This window comes from Oreochromis aureus, unplaced genomic scaffold (assembly GCF_013358895.1).
Source record: "Oreochromis aureus strain Israel breed Guangdong unplaced genomic scaffold, ZZ_aureus HiC_scaffold_59, whole genome shotgun sequence".
NCBI lineage: Eukaryota > Metazoa > Chordata > Actinopteri > Cichliformes > Cichlidae > Oreochromis > Oreochromis aureus.
In genome coordinates, this window is record NW_024108957.1 from 248,541 (window position 1) to 266,120 (window position 17,580).

At 45.5% G+C, this 17,580-nt stretch overlaps 2 non-coding genes and 1 pseudogene across 2 annotated transcripts; all 3 read right to left on the bottom strand.

The window, feature by feature from the left end:
* Positions 1-393: 393 nt before the first annotated feature.
* Positions 394-591, bottom strand: LOC120437152. Its single transcript, XR_005610861.1, has one exon. It is a non-coding gene; the product is annotated as a U2 spliceosomal RNA (small nuclear RNA).
* An 8,880-nt stretch (positions 592-9,471) lies between these two features.
* Positions 9,472-9,584, bottom strand: LOC120437215. Its single transcript, XR_005610914.1, has one exon. It is a non-coding gene; the product is annotated as a U5 spliceosomal RNA (small nuclear RNA).
* A 1,016-nt stretch (positions 9,585-10,600) lies between these two features.
* Positions 10,601-10,778, bottom strand: LOC120437160 (annotated as a pseudogene).
* Positions 10,779-17,580: the final 6,802 nt, after the last annotated feature.

Genomic DNA, 17,580 nt, shown 5'->3' on the forward strand with positions numbered 1-17,580 from the left:
ATGAAGAGAAGCCAGAGTGTGTGTTTCTTTCGCCTCGTCACGGTAGACGGTAGGCCCTATTTGCTTGGCCAGATCTCCACTTTGACAGGAAAGGGGTGACTGGAGAGGACGTTCGCGGCTTCAGGCTGCTTTCTGGCCCTGGGCTTGGCAGACCTTCATTTCTTTGGCTTGTACGTTATGAAGAGAAGCCAGAGTGTGTGTTTCTTTCGCCTCGTCACGGTAGGCCCTGTTTGCTTGGCTGAAGCGGCATTTCTCAGGCCGCGCCTGCTTCTGCTCTGCTCCAGAGCTCCACTTTGACAGGAGAGGCGTGACTGGAGAGCATGTTCGCCGCTTCAGGCTGCTTTCTGGCAGATGTTAATTTGTTTGGCATTCTTGCTTTTGCACAAGGTCAGCAAAGGGGGCACCGTTCCCGGAGGCGCTGCAATACCGGGTCGATGCGTGGAGCGAACGGAGCGAGCCCCTTATTCAGCTCCCTGTTCTAAAATGCGTTTACACGTTGCCCCGAATCGGGCGTATCAGATATTAAACTGATAAGAACAGATTTTTTTTTTTTTTTTTTTTTTTTTTCCCTTTTTTTACTTTCCAAACCATTTCCATACTTTACATTTACATTTCACATTTCTCATACATCGTAACATATTATTTTCCAAATCAATGTCATACCTTTATTTCATCACACCTCAATAAAACATTCTACAGAAAAAAAAAAAAAAAAAGAAAGGTTAAACAACCGTAAAGTCCCACAAAATAAAAGACCAAAACCAAAATAACAATCACGTTTCTATTATCTCACTCCTTATCACTTACCACCTTTTCTTTTTGGTGGTTTTAAAAGATGATTTTCCACCTATCCTTAATTGTGTCGCTTCCCCACCTTTCTAATTCATGCCAGTATATACTTTCAAATTCTTTCTCTATTGCCTTAACTGTTCCTATCTCTCTCCATTTATACACTCCAGTTATATGTCCCTGCCTCGCTTTCCATAATTTAAGTTTTACAATTGATATCAACATACAAATTATTTTATTTTGTTCTTTTCCCACCCCTTTAACCCCAAACGAAGTGATCTCATCATATGTCACATTCTCCAAACAGTTATAACTCTCTTTTACCCATCCCAAACCTTTTTTGCATATTCACATCCCCATAATACATGTTCAATAGTTTCATCTTCCATACAATTTTCCCTTGGACATACTTTTTGCTTCCCCAGGTTGTGGGCGACATCGTGACCCTAACTGGTAGCCTTCTATGCAAGTGCAACCAATTAAAATCTTTAAGCCCGTTCTTAAAACTCTTGTCCTGGGCCCGTAACCACACTTCAGAGTTCACCATTACAGGATTGACATTGAGTTTCTGTACCAGTTTCCTATATAATACCTTGTGATTTATCACTGTATCCTCTTCTTTGCATTCCTTATATCTCCTCCCCACTTTACCATTTTCTGGAAATACTCCGCCTACTCTCAGCTTTAGGGCCTTTATTATCCCACCCTATTAGAAACCGGTATGGTATAGACAGCCAAAACCATATCAGGATTTGGCATTTGTGTATATATGTCTTTTTCAGGAGTATGCATACATTGCTGTAGAATATTGAGTCAAGCTTCAGAGGAACGTTTGGCACATCCCTCCCACCTTCTGATATTTCCTGATACATTTGCGCCCTTTTTACATATTCATAGCCCCCCCATATAAACTTAAATATTCCCCTCGTTAGTTGAGCTCTATACTTGTGCGGCATCGGAAAAACATAGGCCAAATGTAGCAGCTTTGGCAATACTTCGGCCTTTACGACCAACACTTTCCCTGAGACAGAAAGTTTTCTTGTCTTCCATAATCCCAATTTTTTCTCGACGGCTGCCATCTTCTTTTTCCAATTGTACAGTGCATCCCCCTCCCCGTTCCCAAACGATATTCCTAATACGTCCATAGGACCTTCACACAACATAAAATCACAAATCTTGTCCTTCCTCCCCTCCCACTTCCCAAGGTATTTGTACCTAGTCTTCTGCTTATTTATTCTCGATCCAGTTGCTTTTTCATAATCATATAGAATGTCTATCACTCCCCTTAAGCTTTCATCATCTGCCAAATATAATATTGTGTCATCCGCGTATTGTGATATTTTTAAACTCTCACCCCGGGGCAGCGTTATCCCTTTAACAACGTAACTCCCCCTTATTGCACAAGCCAGGGGTTCTGCGTATAAAACAAACAGCACCACAGAGAGCGGGCACCCTTGCCGCAATCCCCTTGTTTGCTGCACTTTACCCGTTAAATGCCCATTTATTTTGATTTTTGAATTTATGCCCTTGTATAAGACCTTTACCCATTTTATAATGACCCCACCTAGTCCCAGCCCCTCCATAACCTTCCACAAAAAGGGGTGATCTACTCTGTCGAAAGCTTTCTGCTGGTCCAGGCTCACACATATTGCAGCAATATTTCTCTCCTTTACATATGTGAGTACATCCCTGTGTAGATGTAAGTTCCATGTGATTTTCCTCCCCTGTACCCCACAAGTTTGGTCCATTTCCACTATGTGTGACATGACTCCTGCTAGCCTATTCGCCAAAATCTTACTCAATATTTTATAGTCTACGCACAGCATAGTTAGTGGCCTGTAATTGTCTAAATGCTTCGGATTTCCTTTCTTAAACAGAATAGTCACCACTCCCGTTTTCATGCTTTCCGACATCTCTCCTCCCTCCATGATTTCCTTAAAAACCTCCAGGAGGTGGGTCCCCACCATATCCCAAAAAACCATGTAAAATTCTTTTGTTAAACCGTCTATGCCAGGCACCTTACCGGCCTTCATTGTCTTAACCACATTATACGCCTCCCCTACCGTCAATTCCCCCCCCAGCTTGTCATTTTCTTCTTCGGGTAACCTCCTCCTTAAAGATCTTATAAAACTCTCCCCCTTCCCCTCATCCAAGCTCTCCTTTGTAAACAAATTACCATAATATTCTTCCACCGTTCTTAACAATTCATCTTTCCCCCTTATCACCTTTCCATCCCTCTCCAGTTCCGTTATCACCACCCTCTTATCCCTAGTCTTCATTTTGCTAAAAAAGTATGAGGAGCATTTCTCATTCTCCTCATACTCTTCCTGTTTTAATTTATATATTACGGCTCTCGCTTTCCTCTCAAGTAGTTCCTCCTGTCTTATTTTTAAATTTTCCAAGTACCCTTCCTTTTGAACCTCCTTTCCCTTATTTTCCATAATATAGATTTTTTCTATCTCCTTCTGTATTGTAACGAACTCTTTCTTTCGAAATTTTGACCTCTCTGTACAATATTCAACCGTAAACTTTTTGATTTTTCTTTATGTCCTCCCACCAAGCCACATTGTTACTGTATAAACTTTTCATCTCGGCCCATATCGGGAAAATTTTCATGAAACCCTCCCTATAGGCTTTCTCTGCGAGGACATCGTTATTAAACTTCCAGTACCCTTTTTCCAAAATCCGCCCTGCTATCTCGAGCTCCACATCAACTGCTTGATGATCTGTGAAAAGGGCGGTATTGTTTTTCCTCTATTATTTTGCACTCTTTCCCTACTAAAATGTAATCTAACCTACTCTTCCCCCTTGTGTTCTTCCAAGTATACCCCACTTGCTTTCCCAGTAGCTTCCCATTACGTCAATTAAACCATATTTTTAATGAAGGTCCTAAAGGGAGGGAAAACTTTTCCTTTCCAAGGAGCAATTAAAGTCCCTCCCACAATAATATCTTTTCTAGTCAAAAACAAGTATCCATTTTTGAAAAAGGTCCTTACGTAGCCCAGGCTCCACTTGTGCATATACATTTATTATCCGGCATTGAGTCCCGTTTTTATCGATATCCACCACCATTACCCTTCCTTGTATTACAGTAAAGCTCTCAATTATCCGGATATCTTTATCCCCACATAACACCCCAACTCCAGACCCATGTACCCCCAATGCTCCAAGAAGCTTCCCTCCCTCCATTCCTCAGTAAACAAAGCAACATCCCCTCATCTCTCAGGTGAACTTCCTGAACCAAACAAACATCAAAATTATGACACAATAAAAATTCATAAACAATTTTCCTCTTTCGGGCATTTTTAGCCCCTAACATTCAGGGTAATTATCCGTAGTTTTCCCATACCATAAACAAAAAGCAAGTGGAGCACTAGGACAAGAAAGAAAATAAAGAAAAAAAAAAAGTAATGAGTCTCATAATTTATTTTACCTCCTCTCTTGGGTTCACTAATTGTCCATATTGGTGTGTGACAGAAGGTCTTTTATGAAAGAGTCCTCTGACTGTTCTTCGCTCTCACCTTCCTCTTCCTTATCTCCATCACTTGTCACGTCACTTAGGGGGTATGCATGCACTCAGTCTGTGTTCCCCTCGCACGCATACCCTCAACATTTACACCTTCCTCCAAAACCTCCTCCCTAATATCCTGGTCTCTTTGCTCACCATGTTCAGGAAAGGCGGCTGGACTCACCTTTCTCCTCCTTTTAGCAGACTTTCTCCGTGGCTTTCCGACCACTTCCCAACCTTTTTGGGGTTCCTCCCCCTGCTGTACTTTCTCACCATCTTGCTCATGGCTCCTCTCTCCCTCCTCCTCACTTCGCTCCGTCCCCTCCTCCACTCCTTCTACTTTGTCCTCATTAGCCTGATTTCCAGCAGCTGGTGGTGGCTCCTGAGGCCTTGCTCCTTCACCAGAGTCTGTTTCCTCTTCGCTACGTTTTTCCCCAATAAGTCCAGTCTTTACCACGGTAGAATAAGGCCGTGGCTTAGTACAGTCTCTCGCCATATGCTCTTCCGAATCACATAAATGGCATCTCCTGGGCTCCTTGCAGTCCCTCGTAATGTGTCCAAGCTTGCCACAACTCCTACACCTCACCTGGTCGCATTGTTCCGCATTATGTCCAACACTCCGCATTTCCTACATGCTTGGGGCTGCCCTGCGTAAACAAGGAAGCCTCTGTCCGCTCCAATAGAAAAAACAGCAGGTGGGTGACAATATCCATCTTCGCTATTCATATGCGAATGGTGTGCTACGCTATGCATATGTCTGAGTGGTGTCCCAGAAACGATGTGGGCTTCATAGATAATTGGCAAACCTTCTGGAGGAAACCTGGTCTTGTTAGGAGAGACGGCATCCATCCCACTTTGGATGGAGCAGCTCTCATTTCTAGAAATATGGACAAATTTATTAAACCCCCAAAATATGACTATCCAGAGTTGGGACCAGGAAGCAGAGTTGCAGTCTTACACGCCTCTCTGCAGCTTCTCTCCTCCTGCTACCCCCAAAAACCCATCTCCATTGAGACTGTGTCAGCTCCCAAAAGACAAAACAAACCAAAACCAGCAATAAACAACTTAAACATAAAAAATCACAAAGAAAGAACAATACAGTATCCACATCTGAACCAAAGAGTAAAACAGTGAAATGTGGATTATTAAATATTAGGTCTCTCTCCTCCAAGTCTCTGTTAGTACATGATTTAATAATTGATCAACAAATCGATTTACTCTGCCTTACAGAAACCTGGTTGCAGCAGGATGAGTATGTTAGTTTAAATGAATCAACACCCCGAGTCATTCTAACTACCAGAAATCTCGAAGCACAGGCCGAGGGGCGGTGTGGCAGCAATTTTTCACACCAGCCTATTAATTAACGAAAGACCAAGACAGACTTTTAATTCATTTGAAAGCCTGATGCTTAGCCTCGTCCACCCCAGCTGTAAAACTCAGAAACCAGTCTTACTTGTTATCATCTATCGTCCACCTGGGCCTTACACAGAGTTTCTCTCTGATTTCTCAGACTTTTATCTGATTTAGTGCTCAGCTCAGATAAAATAATTATTGTGGGTGATTTTAACATCCATGTAGATGCTAAAATGACAGCCTCAACATCGCATTTAATCTGTTATTAGACTCAATTGGCTTCTCTCAAAATGTAAAAGAACCCACCCACCACTTTAATCACACTCTAGATCTTGTTTTAACATATGGCATAGAAACTGAACATTTAACAGTGTTTCCTGAAAACCCTCTGCTGTCTGATCATTTCCTGATAACATTTACATTTACAATAATTGATTACACAGCAGTGGAGAGTAGACTTTATCAAAGTAGATGTCTTTCCGAAAGTGCTGTAACTAAGTTTAAGAATATAATCCACCCACTGTTATCATCTTCAATGCCCTGTACCAACATAGAGCAGAGCAGCTATCTGAACGCTACTCCAACAGAGGTCGATTATCTTGTTAATAATTTTACCTCCTCACTACGTACGACTCTGGATACTGTAGCTCCTGTGAAAACTAAGGCCTCAAATCCAAAGTCCCTGACTCCGTGGTATAATTCTCAAACACGTAGCCTAAAGCAGATAACTCGTAAGCTGGAGAGGAAATGGCGTGTCACAAATTTAGAGGATCATCATTTAGCCTGGAGAAATAGTTTGCTGCTTTATAAGAAAGCCCTCCGCAAAAGCCAGAACATCTTACTATTCGTCACTGATTGAAGAAAATAAGAACAACCCCAGTTTTCTCTTCAGCACTGTAGCCAGGCTGACAAAAAGTCAGAGCTCTACTGAGCCAACCATCCCTTTAACGTTAACTAGTAATGACTTCATGAACTTCTTCACAAATAAAATTTTTATCATTAGAGAAAAATTACCAATAATCATCCCACAGATGTAACATTATCTACAGCTACTTTTAGTACCATCAATGTTAAGTTAGACTCTTTTTCTCCAATTGATCTTTCTGAGTTAACTTCAATAATTAATTCCTCCAAACCATCAACGTGTCTTTTAGACCCCATTCCTACAAAACTGCTCAAAGAAGTCCTGCCATTAATTAATGCTTCAATCTTAAATATGATCAACCTATCTCTAATAATCGGGCTATGTACCACAGGCCTTCAAGCTGGCTGTAGTTAAACCTTTACTTAAAAGCCATCTCTAGACCCAGCTGTCTTAGCTAATTATAGGCCAATCTCCAACCTTCCTTTCATATCAAAAATCCTTGAAAGAGTAGTTGTCAAACAGCTAACAGATCATCTGCAGAGGAATGGCTTATTTGAAGAGTTTCAGTCAGGTTTCAGAGCTCAGCACAGCACAGAAACAGCTTTAGTGAAGGTTACAAATGATCTTCTTATGGCCTCTGACAGTGGACTCATCTCTGTGCTTGTCCTGCTAGACCTCAGTGCTGCGTTTGATACTGTTGACCATAATATCCTATTAGAGCGATTAGAACATGCTGTAGGTATTACAGGTACTGCACTGCAGTGGTTTGTATCATATCTATCTAATAGACTCCAATTTGTACATGTAAATGGAGAGTCCTCTTCACACACTAAGGTCAATTATGGAGTTCCACAGGGTTCAGTGCTAGGACCAATTCTATTTACATTATACATGCTTCCCTTAGGCAGCATCATTAGAAGACATAGCATAAATTTTCACTGCTATGCAGATGACACGCAGCTCTATCTATCCATGAAGCCAGGTATCACAGACCAATTAGTTAAACTGCAGGAATGTCTTAAAGACATAAAGACCTGGATGGCCGCTAACTTTCTGCTTCTTAATTCAGATAAAACTGAGGTTATTGTACTCGGCCCTGAAAATCTTAGAAATATGGTATCTAAGCAGATTCTTACTCTGGATGGCATTACCTTGGCCTCCAGTAATGCTGTGAGGAACCTTGAGTCATTTTGACCAGGACATGTCCTTCAACGCACATATTAAACAAATATGTAAGACTGCTTTCTTCCATTTGCTTAACATCTCTAAAATTAGAAATATACTGTCTCAGAGTGATGCTGAAAAACTAGTTCATGCATTTATTACTTCCAGGCTGGACTACTGTAATTCTTTATTATCAGGATGTCCTAAAACTCGCTGAAAAGCCTTCAGCTAATCCAAAATGCTGCAGCAAGGGTACTGACAGGGACTAGAAAGAGAGCATATTTCTCCTGTTTTGGCTTCCTTCATTGGCTTCCTGTTAAATCCAGAATTGAATTCAAAATCCTGCTCCTCACATACAAGGTCTTAAATAATCAGGCCCCATCTTATCTTAATGACCTTGTAGTACCATATCACCCTATTAGAGCACTTCGCTCTTGCACTGCAGGCCTACTTGTTGTTCCTAGAGTATTTAAAAGTAGAATGGGAGGCAGAGCCTTCAGTTTTCAGGCCCCTCTTCTGTGGAACCAACTTCCAGTTTGGATTCGGAGACAGACACTATCTCTACTTTCAAGATTAGGCTTAAAACTTTCCTTTTGCTAAAGCATATAGTTAGGGCTGGACCAGGTGACCCTGAATCCTCCCTTAGTTATGCTGCAATAGACGTGAGGCTGCCGGGGATTCCCATGATGCATTGAGTTTTTCCTTCCAGTCACCTTTCTCACTCACTATGTGCTAATAGACCTCTCTGCATCGAATCATATCTGTTATTAATCTCTGTCTCTCTTCCACAGCATGTCTTTCATCCTGTTTTCCTTCTTTCACCCCAACCGGTCGCAGCAGATGGCCGCCCCTCCCTGAGCCTGGTTCTGCCGGAGGTTTCTTCCTGTTAAAGGGAGTTTTTCCTTCCCACTGTCGCCAAAGTGCTTGCTCATAGGGGTCATATGATTGTTGGGTTTTCTCTGTATTTATTATTGTGCTATCTACTGTACAATATAAAGCGCCTTGAGGCGACTTTTGTTGTGATTTGGCGCTATATAAATAAAATTGAATTGAATTGAATTGAATATCCGCACTCAGTTTAATGCGAAATTGTCTCTTTCGGTCCATATGCCCAGGCAGTCCTGTATCTTTCGTACTCCTGGAAGAACAGTAACGTATCTCCCTAGAAAGTACCTTATAGTCTCTTCCGTGACCCATGGGTTATACATATGTATCGTTAAAATTCTGTAATCATTGCGATACAAAGGGTGACCATATATCTCCATGAGTTCTCTATCTTCTTCCACAATACACTTCCTTCTCACTTCTTCCGCATATTCTCCTGTAGTGAATGTCACATCATAGTGCTTACTTGCGGTGCTCTGTTGTAGGCAGAATATTTCCTCCGGCTGTATCTTCATGGCTTGAAAAGGATTCTCCGTCCAAAAGTTATCCTGTCATGAAATTGAGTATCTTTCTCCATGAGTTCAAATCTCAGCGTATTCCTCGTTCCAGAAGTCCTTGCGTCCTTCTCGGAAAAAGCTGGCCGACGACGTCGCCATCTCTCTTTGCTTCCCGCCTCTTCTGATAAGAACAGATACTACACTTGATCTTAGCAAAAGGCCGGCGATGGCCTGCTACGGGTTCCTGGCTGAGCCGCCTTCTCGGGACACTTCTCGCTTGTGACGGTGCTCACAGGGAGGCAGCCGCTTCAAATCTCCGCCCACCCAGTGTACCTCAGAGGCCTGCGGAGCTTCCTGGAATTGCGCGCTGCTTTCTTCTGTTATTTCTTTTGAACAACGAGGAGAGATCCCAGCCAGACGGCAGACCCTGCCAAAAATAGGTGCAACTCCTTAGCGCTGCTCTCCACGGAAGTCTTTAGTAAAAGGCGAAAGACTTGTACGTTATGAAGAGAAGCCAGAGTGTGTGTTTCTTTTGCCTCGCAGGAAGCTGCAGTGACTGCTCGTCCCGGCTTCCGGCGTCACGGTAGGCCCTGTTTGCTTGGCTGAAGCGGCAGATCTCAGGCCCCGCCTGCTCTGCTCCAGAGCTCCACTTTGACAGGAAAGGGGTGACTGGAGAGGACGTTCATGGCTTCAGGCTGCTTTCTGGCCCTGGGCTTGGCAGACCTTCACTTCTTTGGCTTGTGCGTTATGAAGAGAAGCCAGAGTGTGTGTTTCTTTCGCCTCGTCACGGTAGGCCCTATTTGCTTAGCCAGATCTCCACTTTGACAGGAAAGGGGTGACTGGAGAGGACGTTCATGACTTCAGGCTGCTTTCTGGCCCTGCGCTTGGCAGACCTTCATTTCTTTGGTTTGTACGTTATGAAGAGAAGCCAGAGTGTGTGTTTCTTTCGCCTCGTCACGGTAGGCCCTGTTTGCTTGGCTGAAGCGGCATTTCTCAGGCCGCGCCTGCTTCTGCTCTGCTCCAGAGCTCCACTTTGACAGGAAAGGGGTGACTGGAGAGGACGTTCGCGGCTTCAGGCTGCTTTCTGGCCCTGGGCTTGGCAGACCTTCATTTCTTTGGCTTGTACGTTATGAAGAGAAGCCAGAGTGTGTGTTTCTTTCGCCTCGTCACGGTAGGCCCTATTTGCTTGGCCAGATCTCCACTTTGACAGGAAAGGGGTGACTGGAGAGGACGTTCACGGCTTCAGGCTGCTTTCTGGCCCTGGGCTTGGCAGACCTTCATTTCTTCTGTTTGTACGTTATGAAGAGAAGCCAGAGTGTGTGTTTCTTTAGCGCCTCGTCACGGTAGGCCCTGTTTGCTTGGCTAAAGCGGCATTTCTCAGGCCGCGCCTGCTTCTGCTCTGCTCCAGAGCTCCACTTTGACAGGAGAGGCGTGACTGGAAAGCATGTTCGCCGCTTCAGGCTGCTTTCTGGCTCCTTTCTGGCTCTTCTCTGGCAGATGTTAATTTGTTTGGCATTCTTGCTTTTGCACAAGGTCAGCAAAGGGGCACCGTTCCCGGAGGCGCTGCAATACCGGTCGTCGTCGTGGAGCGAACGGAGCGAGCCCTTATTCAGCTCCCTGTTCTAAAAATGCGTTTATCGTTGCCCCCAAATCGGGCGTATCAGATATTAAACTGATAAGAACAGATGTTTTTTGTTTTGTTTTTTCGAAAAATTTTTTATTGGCACTCAAACATAAAAAACCAAACACGGTCATCTCATAAAATTCAATTTCTACCTAATTCAAAAGACTGCTTTTAAAAAGGGGCCTGTGCAGGAGCGATGTGGCTCTCTTTTAAAAACAGTTTTAGAACCCATCCATCCTCCTTTCAAACTGTCCTGGTGCTCAGAGGGATCCCCACCCTTTGCTCCTTCCCACCTTCCTCTCCCGGAGAACCAGGCCGCTGCTGCTTTGACCTTACTGTGTGTGGCACCGACTCCTCCGTCCGAATGGGCACAGAGGCGATTCTTCTTTGTGGCTGCTTCCTAGGCTTGCCGCTTGCAGCACAGATCTCTTGATTGTTGCTGCTCCCATTCGGGAGAGCAGCCACGGGGGATCTGCATGTGCTTTCTTACCAGCAAGTTCCTGGAGGTCCAAATGGCGTCTTTGATGGCAGCGAGAGTAAGCCACTGCTTCTCAAAGTCTTTCCTTTGTGCTTTTGTTCCCTGGCTCACCCCATAGAGCACTAGCTGTGCTGTTAGGACCTCCCTTGCTGGTCAGTACGGGAATTGCGAGGAGCTGGCCTTTGCCCACTGGTCTACGGCAGCGCTGCACTCCCAGAGCAGGTGCCTCATCGACTCAGGCGCGCCACAACCAGGTCAGGGACACATGGATGTTGCAGACATGCCCCGGGAGTGCATGACGGACCTGACTGGGAGAATCCCATGGGCCACCATCCAGGACAGATCCCGGAGTTTGTTCGAAAGAATGGGATGGTTCACCAAGCGCCACACATCTGTGGCCTCTCCGATTGAGAGGCCGCGCACTGGAGTCACAGATTCTCGCTCCTGCACAACAGAAATAAGAGACCGCTGTTTAGTTAAAATGTTCAAGTCTTCATTTTCCAAATTTAAAAAAACTAAAAATGACTAACTCCGCATAGGCTGGAGGGAGGCTAAAAGAGACGGGTACTTTAAGATCCACTGGTATCAGTTTCTTCTGTCTTAATGTAACGCTTCCGTTCTTCATGAATCACAGACGCTCAGAAAGGTTGGCTGTTCACGGTTTATTCTGCACAGTGCAAACGTGCCTGCAGAAGACATAAAACACACTCAACAGGTGTCTTCTGATGGTACCAGCAATTGTAGCTCCCTCACAGTGCAAACGCGCGCTGTGTTAACAGACTTACAATCTACTTCTTAATAAAGAAAAGATGGAAAATAATAATTTCTTCCATTTTACAGTCTGTCACACTGAGCTTGTATACAAAAAGACATCTTACAACTGATAAAAATTACATTTCACAATGGTATAAAACAAAATAACAGGATAACAGAGGTATCATTGGCTAAACATTTCCCTCTAGTGGACAACTTAACAGTAGCGCATTACATTTTCACTTGCTTGTGCTTTGCAGACTAAATGGCTGTTAACAAGCTCACGTACCTGCAGAAGACATAAAACACACTCAACAGGTGTCTTCTGATGGTACCAGCAATTGTAGCTCCTACAATGTAAAACAACATTACAAAAAGCACAGAAAAACAGTAAGTCCAAACACATTTACTGCTATGCGCAGCGACCACTAGGGGGCCGACAAAAGCTTACTGCCAAAGAGCATAAACACGGCAGAAACACTGTTTAACAGCAACCAGCCTTTGTTTCGGTTACACAGTAACATCCTAACATCAATATAAACCTATATACATCGACATGTGAAACTTATGTAACAACATTCACACCAGAAACCATAAAAATGCCAGAGCCTTTCATTACAGAACTTACCCTCACAGTGCAAACGCTGTGAGGAGCGGAAGCCTTAGCAGCTTCTAAACGCTAGAGTGAGATCCGGTTTCTGGGTTTTCAAAATAAAATACAACAAAAATGATAAAATTCACACTTAAAATAATAATTAAGACCAGGTAAGTGCATGTTTTTCAGATGTCTTTTTAACTCCGTTACACTCACCCCCACTGAATTTTATCAAATTTGAGCCTCAGGTACCCACACCGGTATGCACCAACCAGAGGTCAAAAATCACAGACACCAACTAAACATATCCCTAAGGATGAAGAGGGATGGGAGCAGCGCCAAACTCCCAACCCAGCAACTGGCAGCAGAGTGCCCGAAATACACCCTACTAATAACCCCCTTACAAGGTGTGTACCACGGCTCAAAAGGAAAAAAAACAAAAAAATAAACATGTAGAGTACATAACAGCAAGTACAAATCCCATCACTCAGGTATGCATATAAACAGAACATTCAGTCAGAGAGGGACTCAAAGACTTACAAACTGACTTCACATCAAACCTGTCGCGAGCCACGACTTGATTTGACATAGTCTGGATTAGTCTATTCACCGGTTTGACAAGCCGCCCAAGTCTGGTTCTAATCCGGGAAGCATTCCCAGTTTGGCTATAGTCAACCATTGGGGACTGAGCAGCAATGGCAGGAGCAACTACATCCATCGCTACGTCAGGTGTAGTAGAGCATACCTGTACACCCTCCCCACAGCTCGTAGCAATATTGACCTCCTGGGACGTCGCGCTAGAATCAGCTCGGTCGAAGTCCACTCCAACAGACAAGCCAGATGCAGCCGGCAAGACTGAATCCACGCTTGAAACATCAGTAACATCTCCCACAGACCGGCTGGACTCCGTCAACTGCGACACCCATGCAATTGTCCTATCTCCAGGGTCCAAAGGTTCAGAGACAACCTCCAGGTCAGCCGTCCCATCCATGGCATCGGGTGAGCGGTTACCATGAGCACCAACACAGCTCACAGCAGGGGCATTCAAATCCCCCTCCCCAGAGGCAGCCCCATCATCATCTTCAGGCGCCGTGTTCACATCCCACGTAGAGGAGACGTGGTCCGAGGTTCCAACATCATCCTCCAGGGGCAGGAAATTCGCCACCAACAGCAGATTCCGATGGACCACTCTCTCTCGTCCGGAAACAGAATCACGGATCTTGAAAGTGTGAGTATCAGGGTTCACATCGATCACGGTGTAGACCGTTGACTCCCACCGATCAGCAACCTCCTTCTTTCCCCTCTCTTTCCTGTTGGCAACCAGGACTCTGTCACCAACCTCAATCCTGGAACCCTTCACTCTCCTGTTATAGAGTTGCGAGTGACGACGCTTCTCCTGCGCAGCTCGGGCGCGTGCAATGACCATTGCTTCCTTCACATCTTCCCTGAGGGAAACCACATACCTGTCATAACAGGTAACAGCAGGATCGCTCAGGACAGAGCGGAACAGAATGTCAACAGGCAACCGGGGTGTGCGACCAAACATCAGGTAAAACGGTGCAAATCCGGTTGTCTCATGTGTGGTGCAGTTGTACATGAACGTCAAAGTCTGTAGCCGTCGTGGCCAGTCCACTTTCGATTCTGGTGGTAGGGCACGAATCATCCCACCCAGAGTCCGGTTGAAGCGCTCCACACTGCCGTTCCCCATCGGGTGGTAAGGCGTCGTGTGTGTCTTCTTCACACCAGAGACTCTGAGGAGCTCACTTATCAATTGGCTCTCAAAATTAGCACCCTGATCGCTGTGTATCCTTTCTGGAAACCCGAATACACAGAAGTACCTGTCCCAGAGAAGCCTTGCAACCTGTTTAGCCGACTGGTCCTTGCATGGGAAGGCCTGCGCCCAGCCAGTGAAGTGGTCTGTGATGACCAAGACATCGACGGACTTGTTGTGGGAGGCCTCAGCCGACCAAAAGTCGATGCAGACCAACTCCAACGGTCTGGACGAGGACACGCTGACCAAAGGAGCACGCCCCTCTGGTTCGATAGTCTTACTGACTACACAGCGCTGGCATCCCCGTACATGGTCTCTCACATCACGCCCAAGGTTCAACCAGAAAAATCTCTTTCTAGCCAGGTCTAAACTCCTGAACTGGCCCTGGTGACCGGCATCATCATGGATCCCTCGGAGGACCTCAGCCTTCAACGAGTCAGGAACCACGAATTGCAGTCGTCTGTTACCTGATATCTGGTCTTTGGAGACTCTGTACAACACACCGTTGTTGAGGACCAGCTTCTCCCAGTGGCTCAGGTATCTTTTAACAAGGACCGGGTCCCCTACCCGCTCTCTCGAGGGTCTCCTGTGTCTCTCAACATAGAAGATGACACGGGACAGCGCCGCATCCTGCAGCTGCGCATCCCTAAGTTCTCTCTCTGAATAGGCAGGTAAGGCCTCCAGACCGGGGGACACTATCTGTGGCAGGTGATGCAGAACCTCTATTGCTCTCCCTCTTGGGCCGACATCCCACTCGACATGTGACTGCAAAACAGCTGCGACAACGTCTTCAGCCAGAACCAAGGGATTCGGACTCTGCGTGCATTGGGACACGATGGAAGCTCCACCACCGGATCTTACATTTGCCTCGCAGTCGGTGGATGACCGAAACGCCCTCTGGATTGATGCATGTGAAACAGCTTTTGCCTCATCAAGTCTGCATACCTCTCAGCCAGGAGTCTGTCACTTACATTATCCTTCACAAAAGGCAATCGGCTCAGGGCATCTGCCACAATGTTCTGACGGCCTGGGACATATTTAATGTCAAAGTCATAGCTTGCAAGTTTAGCTACCCAACGTTGTTCACAACAGTCCAGCTTTGGCTTGGTTAAAATGTGGGTCAAGGGGTTGTTATCAGTCCAGACGGTGAACTTGTGACCTTTGAGCCAATGACTGAACTTGTCGCAGACCGACCACTTTAACGCCAGAAACTCCAGTCTGTGCGCTGGATAGTTTCTTTGAGACTGAGACAGTGATTTGCTGGCAAAAGCAATCGGTCTGGGCTTAGTTCCACCGTCCTGGATTTGAGCCAACACTGCTCCAATGCCATCCAGTGATGCATCTGTTGACAGCAAGAAGGGGCGAGAAAAGTCTGGGTGAGCCAAAACGACTGTATTTAACATCAAGCTCTTGAGCTTCTCAAAAGCCTCCTCTTCTCTGGATGTCCAATCCGAAGCACTCAACTTCCTGCATGGCCGCCTCACCTTAGTTGTCCCCTTGCCCTTCTTCACAGCACCTCTCAAGAGCTCGAACAGAGATCTGGCAACAGCAGAGTACATGGGGACGAAGTGTTGGTAGTAATTAATCATCCCCAAAAATGATCTGACCTTCCGTTGGGAAGGAGTCACTCCATCAGTGTCCATGAGGTCCACGCTCCTCATGTTCGTGATAACTTCAACTTTGAATGGGTCTGTTGATACCCCATTTTGATCGATGATGTGACCGAGGAACTTCACAGATTTCCTCAGAAAGAAGCACTTTCTGGGAGCCAGCTTCAAGTTATGCCCGCGCAGCCTCTCAAACACCATTTCCAGGCGCTGCAAGGCAGTGTCCTCGTCTGGAGCAAACACCAAGAGATCATCCAGGTAACACAACAGGCTCAAATAATTCTGGTCACCAAAGATGCTGGTCATCATGCGCATGAAGCTCGCAGGGGCTGTTGCACAGACCCTCTGCGGCAGCCGATTATACTCATATAGACCCATGGGCGTGGTGAAGGCAGAATATTTCCTGTCATCTTCATGCAGCGTCATGTTGTAGAAGCCAGACGTCAAGTCCATGGTACTGAACAGGCTGTTTCCCCCCAAAGCAGCCAGACAATCTGCTTGATGTGGAAGAGGATGGGCATCCTTCAGGGTTCTCTTATTGAGCCAGCGGAAATCGTTGCAAATGCGTAGATCACCATTCTTTTTCCACGAGCACCAATGGTGATGCATACTCACTGGTCAATTTCCTGATGATGTCCCTCTCCTCCATCTCAGTCAACACTTGTCTCAGCTTCTGGTACTGACTCGGGGCACACGCCTGTAGGGAAGTCTGAACGGTCTGTTATCTGAGAGGCGGATGCGGTGCACAAAGTCTTTGGCTTCCCCGCAGTCGAGATGATGGCGGGAAAAGACATCCTCGTACTGCAAAACCAGGTCAGCCATCAGCCATGTTTTTAAAAACAGGCTCAAGACCCACCTTTTTAATTTAGCTTTTACCTAACGTTTATTTATTTAATGCTTATTTATTCTATCCTGCTATTCTATTTATATTATTCATTTAGTTTTACCTAATACCGATTGATTGTATTCTTATTCATTTTTATCTTCTTACTCTGTTTATACTTATATTTATATTATATCCCACTCTTATTTATTTTATCTTTTTATCCTGTTTATATTCTTATTAGGTCATATCTCCAGTGTTTCCTCGGAGGGGCTCTCTGCACCGGGGCTGTGATCGACCGTGGCTGCTGGGGCCCTGTGGGTCCTCTGAGCCTGGCTGGGGGCTTGTTTGCCTCCCTTCTGCTGTGTGCCCAGCCTGGAGGCTGCGGTCTGTGATCGGCTCCCGGTGCAGACAGCTCCTGTGATAGTGTTTCCTCACTTGGCTAATGCGCACCCAGCCCAATTTTACTCTTTAGGTGTGTGTGTGTGTGTGTGTGGGGGGGGATGTGTGTATCATGACCGCTTCTGTTAATGACAGTGCAGGGAATGAGTGGGAGGGTGGGGTGGGCTGCTTTTAACCATGTAAAGCACTTTGTGCTACAGTTTGTATGAAAAGTGCTTTATAAATAAAGATTGATTGATTGATTGATTGATCCTCTCGTTACACTGTTTCGATGTCTCACAGGACTCTATGTCAACATCCCCAAGCCCAACAAGTTTGAGTTTCTCCTCCATGTTGGTGGGCGTGACTTGTGGCGACATGGCCGACTGATGGCTGCTAGCCAGAGTTGTCTCCTGGAGCGCTGAAGCATCAAAGTCCTCAAGCGCCACACAGGAGTACACGTCTGCTAGTTTGGCGTTACGCCGCA